Source organism: Mus musculus, chromosome 19 (genome assembly GCF_000001635.26).
Source record: "Mus musculus strain C57BL/6J chromosome 19, GRCm38.p6 C57BL/6J".
Classification (NCBI taxonomy): domain Eukaryota; kingdom Metazoa; phylum Chordata; class Mammalia; order Rodentia; family Muridae; genus Mus; species Mus musculus.
The window spans coordinates 32,094,281-32,113,229 of NC_000085.6; the positions used below are offsets into that span (position 1 = coordinate 32,094,281).

At 42.6% G+C, this 18,949-nt stretch overlaps 1 protein-coding gene across 1 annotated transcript in view, besides 1 other annotated feature; it reads right to left on the bottom strand.

The window, feature by feature from the left end:
- Positions 1 to 8,860, bottom strand: part of Asah2 (N-acylsphingosine amidohydrolase 2) — a 118,495-nt gene extending 109,635 nt beyond the window's left edge. Inside the window, exons 1-2 of the mRNA NM_018830.1 lie at positions 8,739 to 8,860; positions 7,270 to 7,347 (exon numbers count right to left, since the gene is read on the bottom strand). The gene's annotated coding sequence lies outside the window, so the exon portion shown is untranslated. The remainder of the gene's footprint in view (positions 1 to 7,269; positions 7,348 to 8,738) is intronic.
- Positions 12,371 to 14,038: an enhancer, noted in NCBI's record as "VISTA enhancer mm1654". NCBI's record gives its function as "enhancer in: heart[3/7]" and the evidence as "EXISTENCE:transgenic organism evidence [ECO:0001131][PMID:17130149]".

Below are 18,949 nucleotides of genomic sequence, written 5' to 3' on the forward strand. Positions count from 1 at the left end.
ACTTGGGAGGCAGAGGCAGACGGATTTCTGAGTTCGAGGCCAGCTTGGTCTACAAAGTGAGTTCCAGGACAGCCAGGGCTATACAGAGAAACTCTGTCTGGAAAAAACAAAAACAAACAAACAAACAAAAAGACTGGTTCCAGGAGCTTTTCCAAGGCCCTCAGTGATGTCAAGTCTTCACAGAGTTCCAATAGCACCTATCTGATTCTCAGTCCCCAGTACATTATTGACACCGCCTCTCTGTGGACTCATTGGCTCTAGATGTCATTGAAGCAGAAGCTATTCATAAGTATGAGGAACTGTGTCCTTGAAGAACAGGTACAGCTGTTATTAGAGCCAACTTTTGAGAGAAGTTTGATACAAAGTCTCTCATGGGGAATGTCAGAACATCAGAGTAGCAGACGTTAAGCATCATGGACATAGATGGCCTTTGGTATAACAACTAGAGTGCCAGAGTTCCTGCCTCTCCAGAAAATTTCCCCCAAGAGTTCAATTTGAGATGTGAGGAGAATCCAGTTTAGGAATGTTGAAAGTGGAGATGAATACTTGGCTTATCCATTTCCCCCTGATTTTATGAAACTTCCAAAGCCTCCGGGCTGGTCCAGACCAGCTTACTTCATTTCCTCCCTCCTTTCTATACTGATTTGGCTCTGGAAACTGATACCTCCCCATCTCTCATTTAAAAAATGGGTACTTCTTTCTCTGGGTAGGAATAAAGAGACTGGGAAAAATCTCACTGCAGAAAGACATGGGAAGACCTTCCAGAGTCAGCTCCTGGTACCTGTTTTACCAGAGGCAATATTTTCAGGCAGCTCCTAACAGGACACTGTGTTTCCTATAGCATCAATGATGAGAAAGGGCCATGCCTTTCTAGATCCTGCTACCTAAATAAATAAATAAATAAATAAATAAATAAATAAATAAATAACCCACTTCACAGAATTAGGGAAGGAACACAGAGAAACTGTGTGGTAAAGCACACAGATGTTGCTTAGCCCACATCTTTCTCCTAAGCATCGTGTGCTTGCACATGCTGATGCTTACTATCGATGAGTCTGGCTCCATGAGACAATTTGGCATTGAAGTAGCATCCTAGTTTCTATCCTCGGGACCATCCCAGAGGTTGGTATACAGGATCACATGCTTGCAAATGAAGCAACTAAAATTTGAGGAGGTTCAAATGCTTAATAAGTTTAAAAGACCAGGTTTGAACTCTTACCTGGATCTTTTCACTCCAATTGTTATTATGACATACTGTCAAATGACAGGAGCTCAAAAGAATGTTCAGTGGCAGTTTCTGGGATAGAAAGTAGCCTAGAAATTGCCTCTGGATGAGCTAGGTAAGAGGAGTTGCCATAGGAAAGGATAGTTTATCCCAGAGTAAGGGATAATTTTGAAAATTGACAAAAGTAAGGACAGAAGCATTGGAAACTGCCAGGATAAAGATGGACAGAACACAGGGGAAATAATCTCTACAGAAAACTTAGCTCCAGCCTTGAAGCCCTCTGGTGAGGAGAGGAGGAGAGATGCCTCATCCAAGAGGTAAGCCAGGCAGCCCTAGTGAAGGGAACCCTTCACTAGGGCCCAACAAGGTCCCTATGAGCCTTAAATCCAGTTGCTGGTTTTGGAAAACAGTGATTCTGGAGCCAGGGGTCATCTGTGGAGAGAAATCCCATTTTGTCACTATATCACTCAGCAGACACTGGTCAGGTATATCATCTTGTGATGGAAGCTATGTTTAAAACTCATCTGCCCTGGAACATAGAAACGAGGAACAATCACAGGCCAAGGAAACAGAATTTAACCTGCTCTAGCTCCAGGTTGAGAGATGACCTTAGGAGATAACTCTAGAAAGGATGGCCACTCCCCAACAAACCAAGCAAGGTTCTCAGACAGTGAAGTGCATGGAAGATACCCTCCACCCCTATGTTTGGGAGCAGACCTAGATCCCTGGATGAATCAACCCCTAGATCCTATCTCTCATCACTGCCAGACAGCATGAACGCACACACCCACAGCTGCATCTCTCCAGCACTGAGATCAGCACATAAAGGTTTAGAGAAGGCAGGAAGGGGGGGATGCTGCTTGTACTGACTTCAGTGCTGGGGTCACTCCCTCCAGATCCAAAGCACCTGACAGACACCCCCAGCTAGAACACTAGCCAAGCCAGGGGGTGCAGGGAGGAGTGGGTGAGATAAACCTGTCCAGACCATAAATCGAAAGGATTTAAACTTTCTTGTTTCTGCTTTGCTTTGCTTTGCTTTCTTTCTCTCTCTCTCTCTCTCTCTCTCTCTCTCTCTCTCTCTCTCTCTTTTCTTTCTTTCTTTTTTTTGGCTTCTACAGTATTTTAATTTAGCAATAAGATTAAAAAATATTTTAAAAATACACTGGATCTGATTATAATCTGCTTTTTTATTTAAACAATTTTTATTAGATATTTTCTTCATTTACAATTCAAATGCTATCCCTCAAGTCCCCCATTCCTTCCCCCGCCCTGATTACCAACCCACCCACTCCTGCTTTAAATAAAAATTAATTCTTTCCCATTTTCCCTATTTCCCTCTTTAACCTCGATCATTTACTGTTTCCATGCTTACTTAAAATAATTTGTGATTTTATAGCACATTCTTCGCTACTTTTTTCATTTCTCATTTTTTGATCATCAGTGACACATGTGTAGGTATTGGTTGATTTTTCAGTGAATTTCTAGATCTTGTACACCTTTCGTTTTTCTCTCTTTGAGCAGAATTGGAGATTAAGCACTCACCACTCAAAAGCAGGTGCTCTGAAAAGAGCCACCAGTCTGGGCTGGAGACTCACTGGTTTAGAGCACTTGTTGGTTTTCCAGAGAATTTGTGTTTGGTTCCCAGTGCTCATGTGGTGGCTCACACCCACCCTCAATAGCACTCCAGTTCCAGAGACTTGATGCTTGTTTGGTTTCAGACTCTGGGGCCACAGAACAGAGGTGTGTATCTTATATACCAAAGCAGACCTGATCTCCAGTTCGACCAGCATCCTCAGTCCCATGTCCCCAACCCTCAACTTCCCAGCCCAGGAGCTGGGCTGCCTGGCCTTCCCTCAGAGGCTCTGCCCTATATAATCCAGACATTCTGGTCTCCTCCCACCCCCACCCTCTTCTTCTCCTCCTTCTCTTCTCTCTTTGAGCACATACCCTTTCTCTCTTTCTCCCCCCCCCAACCCCCACCCCTCACCTCAATGGTGACTTCCATGACCTAGGTCCCTGAGGACAGAGCAGCTCCCCAATAGACCTGCATTTAATATAATATAATCTGACATGAATTGGCTCATTTCACCAGCAGAGAAATAACTAATCAGGGCCCTCTTCTGACTCCATTGGCACCAGGCATATGCGTGGTGCGCTTACATACATACAGGCAAAACACTCATATACATAAAATAAAAACAAATAAATCTTAAAAAAAAAAAATCTTTTCGATCCACAAATCAAGCCCAAAGTGACTTCTAAGCAAGACATGACTTCTCCAGAAGATGCCACCTCCTCAACCTCTGAATTCACAGATTCTAAAATGACTAGGGAGCCAGCTAGAGATCACGAATCTCATTGGTAAAACAGATCATTGACCTCAAAGATCCAAATAATCAGATGAATTAAATACAGGGCCCAGACAGGAAATTTGGCAACAACAGAGGAAAAAAAAAAAAAGACGATAAAATGGATTGAGGGAGCAGGGACTTGAGGTGGGAGTAGGAGAACTCAGGGTATGGACGAGAAAAACCAGCAAGAACAAGGTAATGCATTTTTTTTTCCTGAAAATATCTCTAAACTCCAAAGAGGCTGAACTTCTGAGGGACCCTGCAGCCAAGTTAATAATATGCCGCAAGAGATTGATAGGTTAAAAGCCATCACAAATGAGCAAATATCCCTTAAACGTTGGAGCGACACGTGGATATAGGGTAATATGTGTTTGCAGTCTTGAGTGCTATTCTGGATGAGTTGTGTCAGCACAGAGATTCTTCACTGGTAAAACTCTGTAAGAATCCTTCATCTACTCCCACCGTGTGTTTTCTGTGCTAGTCAATAAACACGGGGTTTTGTTCTGCCTTTTGTAAGTGTCAGGCAGAAGACACAGGGATTTAAGGAGAGACTCCAAGCTTGTGCTTCCTTGTGGTCAAACTACTCCAAGAGAAAGAGAAAGTGCACAAGGAAATGGGGATTTTTTTTTCCAAAAAGATAGAAATGTTAGAAAAGAAAGATTCAATGAGCCAAATTGCAAATGCAGAGAAAAGTCTTACCAACAAACTCAACCAAGAAGAGAGAATATTAAAGATAGAAGGTAAAGGCAGCTCCAGCAAACAATGACAGACATGACCGTGACCTCACACTCCAAGACCGGGGCATGGGATCTAAAGAATAAACCTCAGGCTGGACAGATGGCTCAGAGGTTAAGAGCACTGTCTGCTCTTCCAGAGGTTTTGAGTTCAATTCCCAGCAACCACATGGAATCTGATGCCCTCTTCTGGCATGCAGATGTCCATGCAGATAGAACTCGTGTATATATAAAATAAGTTTAAAGCAAACAAAAAACAAAAGAACAAACCTCAGTATCCAGTGGGTAAAAGGAGCTGCAATTAAAAGCTAAAGACAGATAATTTGTTCAACACAATTATAACAGAAATTTCTCAAAACCAGATAAAGGTATGGACATTTAAAGATAAGAAGCATTTTATATCCCAAGTAGACATGACCAGAGAAGATTGTCCTCACAACATATTGTGATCAATACATCAAAAACACAAAGGGGAAAGCACTAGGTTGCCTATAAAGGCAAAGAGAATAAGACCGGCTCTCATATTAGCAACCTAGAAGGCAGGTATCCATGTAGTGATAGAGCCCCTAAAGAATATAACTGTCAATCAAAATGTTACACCCAGCAAAGTTGGTAGAAAGACAAGTGCACCACATTAAGGCAGTTCATGACCCCCCAACCCAAAACTGCTGAAGACACTTAATACTATATACAGAGACTTTGAAGAGTCTGAATCAAGACAGCATAGGAACTTCATGAGGGGGATAAACAACTAAGGAAAGCTAGAAATGAATTAACCATGGGTAGCATGGTAAGATAGGACACTTAACGGGCAGAGGAAAAGCACAGGGCTGGAAAGTGGGCTCAACATTTAAGTACACATGTTGCTCTTCAAACCAGAGGACCCTAGTTTGATCCCCGGCACCCACATGGTAGCCTACAACAATTCTAACCCCAGTTTTAGTGGAACCAATGCTATCTTCTGACCTTTGAGGGCTCTAGGAACGCATTGTGGTACACATGCATGCATACAAACAAGCAAAACACTCATATACATAAAATAAAAATAAACCTTTTAAAAATGAAAACAACATAACCAACCAGAAAGCAGATATAAAATAAAATAAAATTGCTGGACTTAGTAAACATTGCCTTCCATGTAATTGCTTCCTATCACCAGTAAAGAAATGCAAACTAGTCAACCAGCTTAAAAATCAAGACCACTGCCTATTGCCAAAAACAAAAACAAAACAAAACAAAAAAACAAAAAACAAACAAATAACCCCATCACACCTCATCTGTAAAGACACCCACATTTTGAAAATCAAAGTTTGAAAGCCAGTCTTTCAAGCCTAGTGGAAGCTGAAAACAAGCTGGTATAGTAATCCTGAGATTTGATAGAGAAGGTTTCAAATTGAAATTAGACAGGAGAGATGATGAAAGCTACTAACTGTTAATAAAGAAAAGACAAATAATTGGGAAGAAATAACAACTGTAACTATATATGCACTGAGTGGTGGGGTCACCAATGCCATAAAGAGATACTAATGAGCATTAAATGTTTGACTGATACCGTAACAGTGGGTAACATCATATTTAAATAGGTCATCCAAACCAAGGGGAAAAAACAACAGCAACCAAAACAACAGCAAAGGAAGCTTCTGGGTTAAGGCATACCCAGATCAAATTGACTTAATAGATAGAAACAAAGTATTTCGTCCAACAGCTATGGAAAACACATTTCGTTTTCAGTAGCCTGTAGATAGTCCTCGAAGATAGAACACATTAGGCAATCAGGTCTTAACAAGTACAATATAATCACGACAATTTCTAAGAACTTAACAGTGGCGTAGAAGAAGAGAGAGATAGCAAGAGAAACCACAGGAAGTACACGAATACTAGGAAAACGAAAAAATATACTATCAAATGACCAGCAGATCATCAGCCAACCCAGAAATGGGATTTTTAAATGCTTCTATAATCAAATAAAGCACAATTTATCAGCACTTTTGAGATAGAAATAAGATAGTTCTAAGAGGTAAAGTTTATAGCTTTAAATGCTTACATTAGAAAAAAATAGAGATATTGCAAAGATATTTCAAATAAATACCAATGATAAACTTCAAGGTTTTAGATGAACAAGAACAATTCAAACCCCCCCCCCCCCCAGAAAGCAATAGGAGGCTAGAAATAAAAATGCAAGGGCAGAAACAAATGGAAGAAAATGTTGGATCAATTAAACACAAAATTGGATGCTTGAAAAGATAAATATTATACATACACACACATATATAAGGCTTATATAAAACTATATAAGAGGCATACAAATAATAAAAATAAAATAAAACTAACATATTTGCCCAAACTCTTCATGAAAACATTAAGTTCATATACTGTGATTAAGTTTGCTCCATCTCAGGAATTCCAGGTTGGGTCAATTATATAAACAGAAAAACAAAATTTGAGGATGATCTTATAACAAAGTCCAAAGAAATCTATTGTCTCATTAGAGACTTTTAAAAAATGCAATCCTAAAAACTGGACAGTCTAGGAGAAATGAGTAAATCCTGATACACATATAACCCACCTAAATTAAATCAAGAAGATATCAACAACTTAAAGAGTTCCATAGGCAACAAGAGTCAGACAGTGATGAGAGTATCGGCCCACAAAGAAAAGCTCTGTAGCGGGCTCGATGCTAGATTCCACCAAGTCTTCAAGTCATCACCATCACTCAGCAAGCTGCTCCCAAGACAGAGCAGTCAAAGCATTAAAAGCGGACTCATTCTGGGAAGTCAATATTGCCCTGACACCCAAACCAGATAAGGACACAGATGCAAACAGAAGACTGCATACCACGTGCCCTCCAGAGCGAGGTGAATAAACTAATCGCAGGCCTGAAGAGATGGCTCAGTGATTAAGAGTATGCACTGCTCTTCCAGAGAACCTCAGCTCTCAGGACCCATGCAGAGGTACTTACATGGCACTCACAAGTACTGCAACTCCAGCTGAAAGGGACCCGATGCCTCTAAGCACACCAGCACTCATGTGTACAGACCTGCACAAAGAGACATACAAAGAATAAAAATAAAATATTTTAAAAACTAACATATTTGCCCAAGCTCTTCATGATAACACTAAGATCATATCCTGTGATTAAGTTCGGTTCCATCTCAGGAATTCCAGGTTGGGTCAACATGCACAGACCAATCAAGGCAATACAAAATATATAGAGGCTGAAGGCTAGAAAATACACAATTAATAGATGCAGATATAGCTTTTGGCAAACTCCAACATCTCTCCATGATAAAAATACCAGAATATGTAGGGATATAAAGAACATTTGTCCACATAAAGACTATACAGGATCAGCCTGTTAGCTGACATTATATAATAAATACGTAAAAAATTGTTTCCTAAAATCAAAAACAAGAGTCTCTCTCTCTCACCCCCCCACCTCGTCTTCGCCCTCTCTCTCTGTGCATGTATGTGTGTGTGTGCACGTATGTGTGTGCACATATGTGTGTATGTGTGTATTCTTATTCAATATGGTGTCCGAGTTGGGGGAAACTTTTAGAAAAGTTGTAGACCTAAACGTCGATTGCCTTGCATTTTACCTGCACCATGCATTCCGGGAAGTTTGCAAATATCTATACCGTCATCGGTGTGCACAGTGCTTCTAGACTGTACCTTCACACCACATCGGGACCCTGAAAAACTTTAAGCTAAAACCTTGTATTCCTTGAAATTCCATTCAGTTCAAGTCTTTGAAGATTATTTCTAGTCTGTTTTGAGTTTCAGATGCGTTTCCACGAACAAAATAAAAGGTTCGTGAAGTAATACCGATACCCAGCTGAGCACGTAGAGACTGATTAGAAGTCATGACATGCTGAAGGATGTTTCCGGTCACACTGTGTGTGCTGGGGCTAAAGTAGTCAGGTTGTAGGAGAGGAGAAAGCATTCGGTCTTAGATGATGCCTCCCTCCCTCCCTCGGGCTTCCGATGAATTATAGAAGTTTGCTCTCCGAGTCTGGGGTTTTAAATCGTATCTTCCAAAATGGGCAGGAAAATGTGTTTCTGCCTCCTGCATCTACCAATTCAACAAACAACTTCAAATATTTACCTCTAAGTATAGATTTCCAGTAGAGATAGCAAAAAACTACCGTTTGAATCCCACTGCGATCGTGACATTCAAATGACCTGACGCTGCAGCACTAGAATTCAGATCAGTTTAAAGACAATCCCCAGCATCCGAGATGCAGCTTAAATGAGGATGGAGAAATCTGCAAACGCTCACCCCTGCACCCTGGGCTCTTATTTTCACGATAGAATGCAGGCTAATAGACAACTGCCCTTTCTCCAAGGGACCTTGTTTGCAAACAGGAACAAGCATTGCTTTGTTCTCTTGAGAGAAAACAATACAGCATCAATCAAAGCAAAGCCACGTACCCAAACCCGCTGCTGCAGCTGCTCATTCAAACCCCCGCATATCTATCGTTCACGGGCAAACCAGAGTGCCTGCTGGGATGCTTGTGTATCCTCTGCCCGGCTCTTCAGAACACCGCTGCAGGTTAACTCTTGGAGGCTGGAAGCTCTAACCCAGAAAGCCAAGGCTCTGTAACTTAACCACTTACACGCTGACTCATTCAGCAGACACGGTGCACTCTGCTAAGCCTGCTGATGGATGAACACTTGTACCATTCTTGGAAGGTAACACCTAGAACAGTGTTTCTCAACCTGCACTTCAGGACCCTTTTGGTAGGAAGACCCTTTCACAGGGGTCACAGGTCAGATATCCTGCCTATCTGATATTGATAGTGATTCATTACAGTAGCAAAATTACAGTTATGAAGTAGCAACAAAAATAATGTTATGGTTGGGGGGGGGGGGTCACCGCAACATGAGGAACTGTAGTAAGGGGTAGAGGCATTAGGAAGGGTGAGAACCACGGCCCTAGAGGCTGTCTTTTTCCACCATGAACAAACATCATCATTCGCTCAGCCCAACCTGCTTGTCCTCTGTGATTTGGAAAGCAAGCAGTTCATTGCCAAGGATATCAATTGCGTGCCACAGAGACAAAAGTAGACAGTCGCTGCAGAGGCTGGAGTAAAGAACATTTTGAATAAAGGACATACATTCTAGGAAAGACGTTTCTGGACAGATTGCAACTTGATGGAGAAGATTATTATTCACATGTAGTAAACATACCTTAGTAATTTGGATAAACAGATAAAGCTATATTTATATTTCCCATAACACCCCTCCAGGCAACCGCCCCCCCCCCAAAAAAAAAAACAAACCCCAGCTTCTTGCAATATTGCCCTACAGTTACCAGGGCTCCTAGTAGGGCAGGTAGGGGAGTTGAAGAGGGTCAATCTTCTGAGCCTTTGGGAGTTGCTTTACAAGTATGAAAGTCAGGGACAGAAAGCAAAGCCAGTATAGGATCAACTTCTGTTTTTTGTTGTTTCCTTCTGGGCCTTTTCTTCTTGGGACAGGTAATCATGGTATTTTCATAGCCTCGACTCACAGCCATGCCCTGGCCTCCTGGGCCTCTGGAGTGATGGTATTTCAGAAATGTGTCCCATGCTTGGTCCTGGCTCTGGTCTTTGCAGTTTACCTCATCCCCCCCACTCCCCCATGTCGCTATACAGAAGCCTCATGTACCTAGAATCCCCAAAGAAGACTGCTCCTCTTGGCTTATAAATGGGTTGCTACATAGAGTGCCAAGGCATAAATCAAGGTATAGCAAGCCTCTAGCTTTCTTCAGGCTACAGAGTTCGCTGTGGCCTCAGAAGGAAGTAAAAAGTTAAGTACAAAGCTGGCAGGTGTGACAGTGTTTGCTAAAGACTGAGCTATTACAGGTAATCATCCCTCCATGGGGAGACCCGGAAGGCCAGCAGGAGCCTTGGCCCTTTCTCCTCCTCTCTGCCATCTGGAACGGCAAGGGCTGCCTTCTGAGGTTTATTTTCTGCTAACTGGGCTCCTAGGCACCAGGGCCTCCTTTGCCTAAACTTCGTCTACCCTGGGAGTCTCAAAGCTTCCAGAAAAGAGTGCAATCTACCTGTGAAGAAGGGGAGAGCACAGACCACCTGGGGAGCAGAAAGGACACTAACAAAGGCAGCTACATTGAAGCTTGCCTCACACCAGCAAATGTGCTGACCACTTTAAATGTACTTCGTAAGAAAGATCACCAGAAATGCCAGAAAAATCCGGGTTTCCTACTCCTTCCCAGTCTACCCTATGGTCAGGGCTGCCCTGTACCTGAAATCTGAGCTAAGAGAAATCAAAAGTGACAGAATTGATCCCACAGAGCAAACTGAGAAGGGGGACCCCTATCAATAAAGTGACCAGAGGAGGCTGGGAAGACACAGCACAGAAGAGAAAACGGAACGGGAGTGTCAGGATGTCTAATTTCAGTTTTATCGAGAAAGATCATCATTTCTTCCTTAAGGAAAATCCATCACCAACCCATTTGGACATCTTAATTTTGTTTTGTCATCTGTAATTACTGTGACGTGCTCACAGCTGGTCCCATTTCCTAATTCTCGGACTGGAGCCAGATGACATGTGTGTTCAACTTATGAGAGTTAAGGAGCGTCACCTGTGAGCATGTGATACTTGAGCGACGTTTATCATTTTATTTTATTCTGTCAAGTAAAAAGTAGGAAGTCTCTCTGATTGGAGCTAAAGTAACAATAACAGTAACAAATTCAATAACAGTAACAATGATGGATGTTATTATCGCAACACAGACCGGCCAAGGAGGGTGTCCCAGCTGTTCATTATCTTAGGATCCAAGGACAGCTTAAGGATCCATATCTGGCCCTGCTAGAGGAACAGGGCACCTGTGTCCACAATCATATTTAAGAGCAAGAAAAACTTCCAAGAAGTTGCTCTAGGAATTTCTTGTAAAATTAAATATAAGCTCAGAAAGTTGGACATAGCTCTACTGAAAGATTCAGCAATACCACTCCTGGGCATATACGCAGAAGATGCTCCAACTTGTAATAAGGACACATGCTCCACTATGTTCATAGCAGCCTTATTTATAATAGCCAGAAGCTGGAAAGAACCCAGATGTCCCTCAACAGAGGAATGGATACAGAAAATTTACTCAGCTATTAAAAACAATGAATTCATGAAATTCTTAGACAAATGGATGGATCTGGAGGATATCCTAAGTAAGGTAACCCAATCACAAAAGAACACAAATGATATGTATTCACTGATAAGAGGATATTAGCCCAGAAGCTCAGAATACCCAAGATACAATTTCCAAAACACATGAAACTCAAGAAGAAGGAAGACCAAAGTGTGGGTACTTCGATCCTTCTCAGAAGGAGTAACAAAATACCCATGGAAGGAGTTACAGAGACAAAGTTTGGAGCAGAGACTGAAGGAATGACCATCCAGAGACTGCCCCACCTGGGGATCCATCCCATAAACAGCCACCAAACCCAGACACTATTGCAGATGTCAACAAGAGCTTGCTGACACGAGCCTGATATAGCTATCTTCTAAGAGGCTCTGCCAGTGCCTGGCAAATACAGAAGTGGATGCTCACAGCCATCCGTTAGACGGAGCATAGGGTTCCCAATGAAGGAGCTCGAGAAAGGACCCAAGGAGCTAAAGGGGTTTGCAGCCCCATAAGAGGAACAACAATATGAACGAACCAGTAACCCCAGAGCTCCCTGGGACTAAACCACCAATCAAAGAAAACACATGGTGGGACTCATGGCTCTTTTTATTAGATATTTTCTATGTAGCAGAGGATGGCCTAGTTGGTCATCAATGGGAGGAGAGGCCCTTGGTCCTGTGAAGGTTCTATGCCCCAGTATAGAGAAACACCTGGGTCAGGAAGCAGGAGTTGGGTAGTGGGGGGAGGGGGAGAGGATAGGGGATTTTCAGAGGGGAAACTAGGAAAGGGGATAACATTTGAAATGTAAATAAAGAAAATATCTAATAAAAAAGGAAAAAAATTAAATATAAGTCTACCACCACAGCCCATCAATTCACACCTCCATATTTATCCACAGGAAAACACACACACATGCATCCCAGCCTGGGCACTGTATGCTTATGCAGGGATATTCTTGGCTGCTTTATTCATACCAATACTCACCAAGAGTTGAGCTGTGGCATGCTTGTTCAATTTGTTACTACTCCCTAACAGAAAGAGTGAATTGTACACACACACACACTTAAATGTAACTGTGATCCAAGAGCTGGCAGAAAGAACTTCAGAGAAGAAGAATATTCATTCCATGATCCTTTGGCCCTACGCCTTTATACAGGATGTCATGGCATGGGGAGTGTGGAAGGGAAGCATTACTCACTTCCAGGGCAATCAGGAAGCAAAAAGAAAGGAAATATGGACATTGAGATACCTTCCTCACTTTCCATTGTGTCAGGGTTCCCATGTCATGGGCTAGCGCTGCTCACAGTCAGCCCTAAGAGGTCTTCTCTGGGAAAGCCTTCATATATACACCCACAGCTATTTCCTCAGAGACCCATTTGCAACTCCTGAGAGAGAGAGAGAGAGAGAGAGAGAGAGAGAGAGATCTCCTGCCAGGTAGAGTCAAGGCAGCTCTGGGCCTACAACCCAGGCTCAAGGCTAGGGACTGAAGATTCTATTGACCTTGGTGGAAGAACAGAAAGGTTTGGAGATGGAACCAAATGTCTTGTGTACATTTTAGCAAAATTGTTTCTGTTATCTTGTGTCTTTGCCTCCCATGGCCCTGTAGTATAAAAAGGCTATGAGAAATACATTTGCTACTGACTGGTATTTACCAGTGTTCTCCCGTACCCGTCTCTTTCTTCTTCCTATCTTTCTATCTTTCCCCCCTTCCCCATCAGAGGACTTTGCAACGTCAGGACCAGTGCAGTGTGGTGTCTCAAACAGAGGTCAGCTCTGAGAGTATAGGGGATTAAGTGGGGGAAATCCGGAGCACTCCGAAAAGGTAAAGGTATGTTGAGAATTTCCTCCGAGGTACAGACATGGGAGAATACAGATAATTGGAAAAAACTGAGGAGATCGTAAAAAGTAAAAGTCCAGGGGAAAAAGTGGGAAATGGAAACGGCCGTACGCTTCTTGAAGTAAACATGCTATGCCATATGCTTGGTTAAAGTGGAGCAACAGCAATCACATAATTGTTTTAGATCTTGTAGTGAACGGTTGTCCTTGGTTTCCTGAGGAAGGTACAATAAAGTTAGCAACCTGGAAGAAGGTTGGGGAAAGACTTCAAGTTATTACCATGTGCATGGACCAGGTAAAGTGCCTGTAGATACCTTTAGCCTTTGAACCTTGATAAGAGTTAGGAGAAGTGGCTTTTGGAGAGGCCAACCCGGTCCGAAAGAGATGGAAACAGAAAGTAAGCTGTTCCGGAGTGGCTCAGGAGGCTCGCAGCGGGCGGGCGGGCGGGCCGCTGGTCTCCCGTCTCCAGCAGGCCCAGCTCGGTGCTTGCTCTCTGCCCGGGCGTCCACAGACCCCTGGGGCAGGCAGGGGTGGAGATGGCGGCAGCGGCGAGACGGGGGAGAGAAAAGGCTCCGCGATTGAGCCGGGAGAGAGAAGTGGCGCAGGAGAGAGCACAGGACCCCGCAGCCCGAGCGAGCGAGCGGCCTCCTGGAGCGCTCTCGCCCCTCCCTTTTCCTGCAGCTCCCTCCTCCTCCAGAGGCAGCAGGCCACCAGCTCCAGGCTCACAGCTCAGGCACTGACAAGCAGTAAGGAGTCCTGATTTCCACGGAGAGGGCCTCAAATTTACATTATGGAAACTAACATATATCATACAAGCAAGTCAGGGATTATGTACATTGAAACATGTCTAGTCTATAAAGTTTATGTTTTATTTGTGTCCTTAGTAACTATATACATATTTACTACATCCATATTCACACATGCATGTGTGTATATAAATTATTCACATTAAAAATAAATTATACGTTGAATAGAAGTTATACAAAATAAATACAGATTATATACGGTAAATATAAATTATATACACTGAATGTGATTTATATACATTATAACTGCATACATTATATACAATGAATAAAAATCATGTACACTGAATAAATATTAATGATATATTTTAAATGAAAATGATGTACATTAGGTGAAAATTAGATATGTTAAAATATGAACTATATATAAGTTAAATCTATAAAATATGAGTTATAATCTATATAAAATACATAATTTCATATTTCCTCAAGGACAGGGAATTATGGAATGAGCCCCTGGAGATCTAAAAAATCATTTGTGACCCCTTAATGCATATAGTTCCTCGTGTTGTAGTGACCCTCTCCCATAAAATTATTTTTGCTGCTACTTCATAACTGTAACTGTAATTTTGCTACTGCTGTGAATGGTAACATAAATACCTGTGCTTTCCAACTGTCCTAGGCCATCCCTGAGAAAATTTCGGGCGACACCTTCAAAGGAATTGCAACCCACAAGTTGAGAACCACTGACCTAGGAGATTGTTGATAGCGGTGTACTGGTCCAACCAGTACGAACTCAAACAGTCCTGTGTGTGTGTGTGTGTGTGTGTGTGTGTGTGTGTGTGTGTGTATGACACTTACCATAGATGAATATATAAATATAAGCAGAGTAAAATAAACCAGATGTCGAGAATACTTATTGAATACATGGTATTATGGGAAAGTCGTGGAGGGGTAGATACATATCTCAGTGGTAGAGCATTTGCCTAATCCTACCACAGTAAAAAAGAAGGAAAATAAATATGTGGCTATCATTGCTGTACTAAAGCACCATGACCAGAAACAACTTGGGGAGTAAGGGGTCTATTCAGTTTACATACCCTGGATTACAATCCACTGACAATGTATCAAATAGGACATGATCCCTCAAGGGATGGTGAGGGTAAGATTTTCATTGTAGATAAGAGGGAGAGTGAAGTCTTTCTCATATCTTCAATACAACATAAAGAATCCCTCATATCTACAATCAAATATGCACCAGAGGAAGAGTCCAGAGCAGGGAGAGAAAGTAGTAGACCAAACATGGCCAGGAGACTGATCCAGACCATGAGAGGGCGTGGGGAGAGGGGGACCAAGAGAGGAAGACAAAAGAGAGAGGGAGCCAAGAGAACCCATGGCGGAGATGGCAGAGGAAGGAGAATCTGAGGAAAGGGAACCCTGCGAGCTGGGGAAGTGTAGGGTAGCCCATGGGGTGAGAACCCCAAGATGCCAGAATAACTGGCATTTATGATGCTGAGAGTTAGGAGGCCAGCATGGGCTTTGATATGCTAATAGGCACCAGACTTAGCTATTTGTCCCAGTTCTTTGGACCCCAGCAGGAACTCATTCTGGGTGGAAACCTGGAGGCAGGAACTGATGCAGAGGCCTTGGTGCTGCTTACTGGCTTGCACCTTCTGGCTTGCTCAGCCTGCTTTGGCATGGAACCCAGGCCAGCTCACCTGCAACAGGCTGGGCCTTCCCTTATCAGCCACTGATTAAGAGCATGTCCTACAGAATTACATACAGCCTGATCGTGTGGAAATATTTTCCTAACTAAGGTCCCCTCTTCTCAGATGAGTCTCCTTGCCTGAAGGTGACATAAAAACTAGCAAGCATGGTAGTAGAAACAAATAGTGGGACTTTACCTCAGCTCTTCATGGCTAGTCAAGGTTGACTGGAAAAGGTAAAGGAAACTTTCTCATGAGATAGCATTATTTGATATCATGATAGATGTTTGGGTTATATAAATGCATACATTTCTCAAACAGCTTATTTGCATATTTTATCATTAAATTGTGAATATACATTTTTTTCCTGAAAACACTGGGTCTTATTGATTAATGTTGGTCATAGATGCCACAGTAGAGATGATGTTAAGCCTTCCTTTCCCTAAGGAGCAGAGGGGTCCAGCCTTCTTGGAAAATACTGACCCTCGTTAGCTCACTCCAGTTTCTTTTATTCAATCATTTCAAAAAAGTAACTGGGGCTGGGAAAGGCTCCAACTACCAAAGTTGTCTTGCTCTTGCTGCCTGGAGAGCAGACCACCCACCCACACAGATCTTGGTCCCTTCTGACTGTGGCTAGCCATAACCAAAAGGAAGAACTCCAGGTTTGCCAGGACGACTAAGGCTGGTGCAGCTGCAAGCTCTCCCGTAGCACCAAGTGCAGATTTTCCAGGGAGACAACACTTCTTTAAGGTTCAAACAGTCTCAAAACAATTTTTCAGCCTCTACTGATTACCCAACCCAACATAGCAAAGGCTTTGCTGAGACATTTCCCTATAAAGCCAGACACAAAAGCTTTATTATCTATATCACTACAGAGCCCTGCATCACTACCAGAGCCTTGCAGCCAAGTTAATCATATGCCTCAAGGTCATTTAAGACTATGCGTGTACTTCGCCTGAGGTTGTGCTGTGTATGCGACCCGTTTAAGTTTTACCTTATTACTTCCATACATACTTACTACCTCTTAGATTTCTCAGGCAATCAGCCTTCATAATAAAATCTAAAGGCACAGCTTTAATTTTAAGTTATGTATTCTTTCCATGCCCCTAATGTAGAATAATGTGTGTCTGTGTGTGTGTGTGTGTGTGTGTCTGTGTGTGTGTGTGTGTGTGTGTGTGTGTGTGTGTGTGTGTTGTGGTAAGCTTTTGCTCAAAGAGCCCAACAGTGTAAAAAGCATCTATAAACAGGACAAATATCCCATAAATGTTGGAAGCAACATGTAGATGCGGCTGATAACATCTGTGAAGCTTTGAGTATTATTCCAGGAAAGTTATGTCAGTGAGGTAGCTTCTCCCCTAGTATAACTCTGCTAAAGCTTTCTCTGAGGAATCAATCCCTTGTTCCTTTCCTATAACACGCTTTCTGTGCTGTTCAAGAAGTGGAGAGGAAAGCCCTGTGTTAGGGCCAAGTAGGGATATAGGATGGAATGGAAAGGCAATAGGAGCAGATCAGGCACATACAACTGACAACAGACAGGCCAGAAACAATCTACAGACAGACAGAAGACACAGGGAGGAAAAATGAAGAATTCGATTTTGAGCTGGCTTTTTGGTCAAAGTATTCCAGGAGGAAGTTTGTCTTCATTCCTTAGTGAGATATGAACACATTTCGGCACCCACCGTAAGGTGTCTTTAATACACGAACCAACACAGCCAGTAAGTCTTAACTCAAAAGATAAACGTATGAACAAGTTCTGAATTTTAGTTGAGGAGTCTGTGGAGATGACCTAGCCTCTGCTGGGAACGGTGCATGAGTCGAATGCAGACTGCTCTCTGTATGGCAAGGCCTGAGGAGTCAGGTCCGCATGTAACAAGGACCTGTGGGAATATTCGTGCAGACCCCCCCCCCCTTTCCCGGGGGGAATGCTTGGTTCACTTTTGCCTTGTGTTTGCATTTTTGACTTTGCTATGGGAAGTCTTTACTTTCACTTTGTCTTTTACAGATGTTTCCTCAGAAACAGAAAAAGAAAGCTTGGACTATGACTTGTTCTTGTTTTTCTCTGAGGATTGTGGGAGGGGAACAGATCAACCATGAAGGTAAGGTTGAGTCAACACAAGGCCCTGGACTGGGAACAACAGCTAACATCTGGATGCTTTCTTTCTTCTGATGGGAACTTAGTTCTGACAACAATTTGCCCACCAACATATTTCAAACAGCAGTTAGGTGATTACCAAAAAGTTAGGGTGGTCTTGCTGCGTTGTTGGTTCCAAGACTTAATGGGAACATTCAGAGGTGAGCCAGGCAAGAATGAGGAACTGACTCAAGTTACAAATTTGCTGAGCTTTAAAGGAATTAGATCTCCTGATGAGGCTATGGAGAGATGCTAGGTGCCAATAATTAACTCAGAATTTCCTGGCTATGTCGTCTATCACCTCTGTATACTGTAACCACAATTACTACCAACCATGGTCACTTGGTTATTTACCTATGTACTGGGTTAGATATTATTAACTGCTTGCTGAAGCTATGTTTCCTCTTTCTTGATACAGTTCATGGTTAGCAGGAAACCACAGAGACTGGGGAGAGAAGGAAGGGGAAAATATTGTGTGCACGTTATTGGTAAGCACAGGGAGTTCTTAAAAGCGACTGTACATAAGAAAATGGGAAAATGGATGTAAAATGTTTTCAGCTGTGAAGAAGCAGGTCTATAAATAAAGGCGGCCTGAGCGGTCTCACTGCTAGGGTGTGTGAGTGGCTCTTCTTGGTCCAAGCCTCCTTTGGCCTATTCTACATGTCCTGCTTCGTGTTTTGAACCCTGCTGGGGCTGGACTCTGGCAGATATGCCTATTGTCATTGAGGGAGAAGCAAACCGGCACCTTTATCTAGTCTAATTGATAAAGAGAAACAGAAATGATTGATCTGTGGAAACCAAGTAGAATAAAATAATGGTAGAGACTCTATATGGGTATACAGGCTTTCAGTATAAAACTTAGATATCTCATAACAAAATGGAACGAGGTAAAGTTTGTACAGAAAAGTTCCTCATTTTTGTCTAAGAGAAGTAATGGAGTCTCTAAGGGCAGGGGCAATCCACCATTTCTTCTGGTTTTCAGTGGTGATTCAGCATTGAACAACTTGCATTTTGGCGATCGTTTTGCTGTCCCAGACGTATGGCAAGCTCAATTTTCTATTCTTGCCATGTGTGAAAGTGATACTTCAGAAACCTCCTTGTCT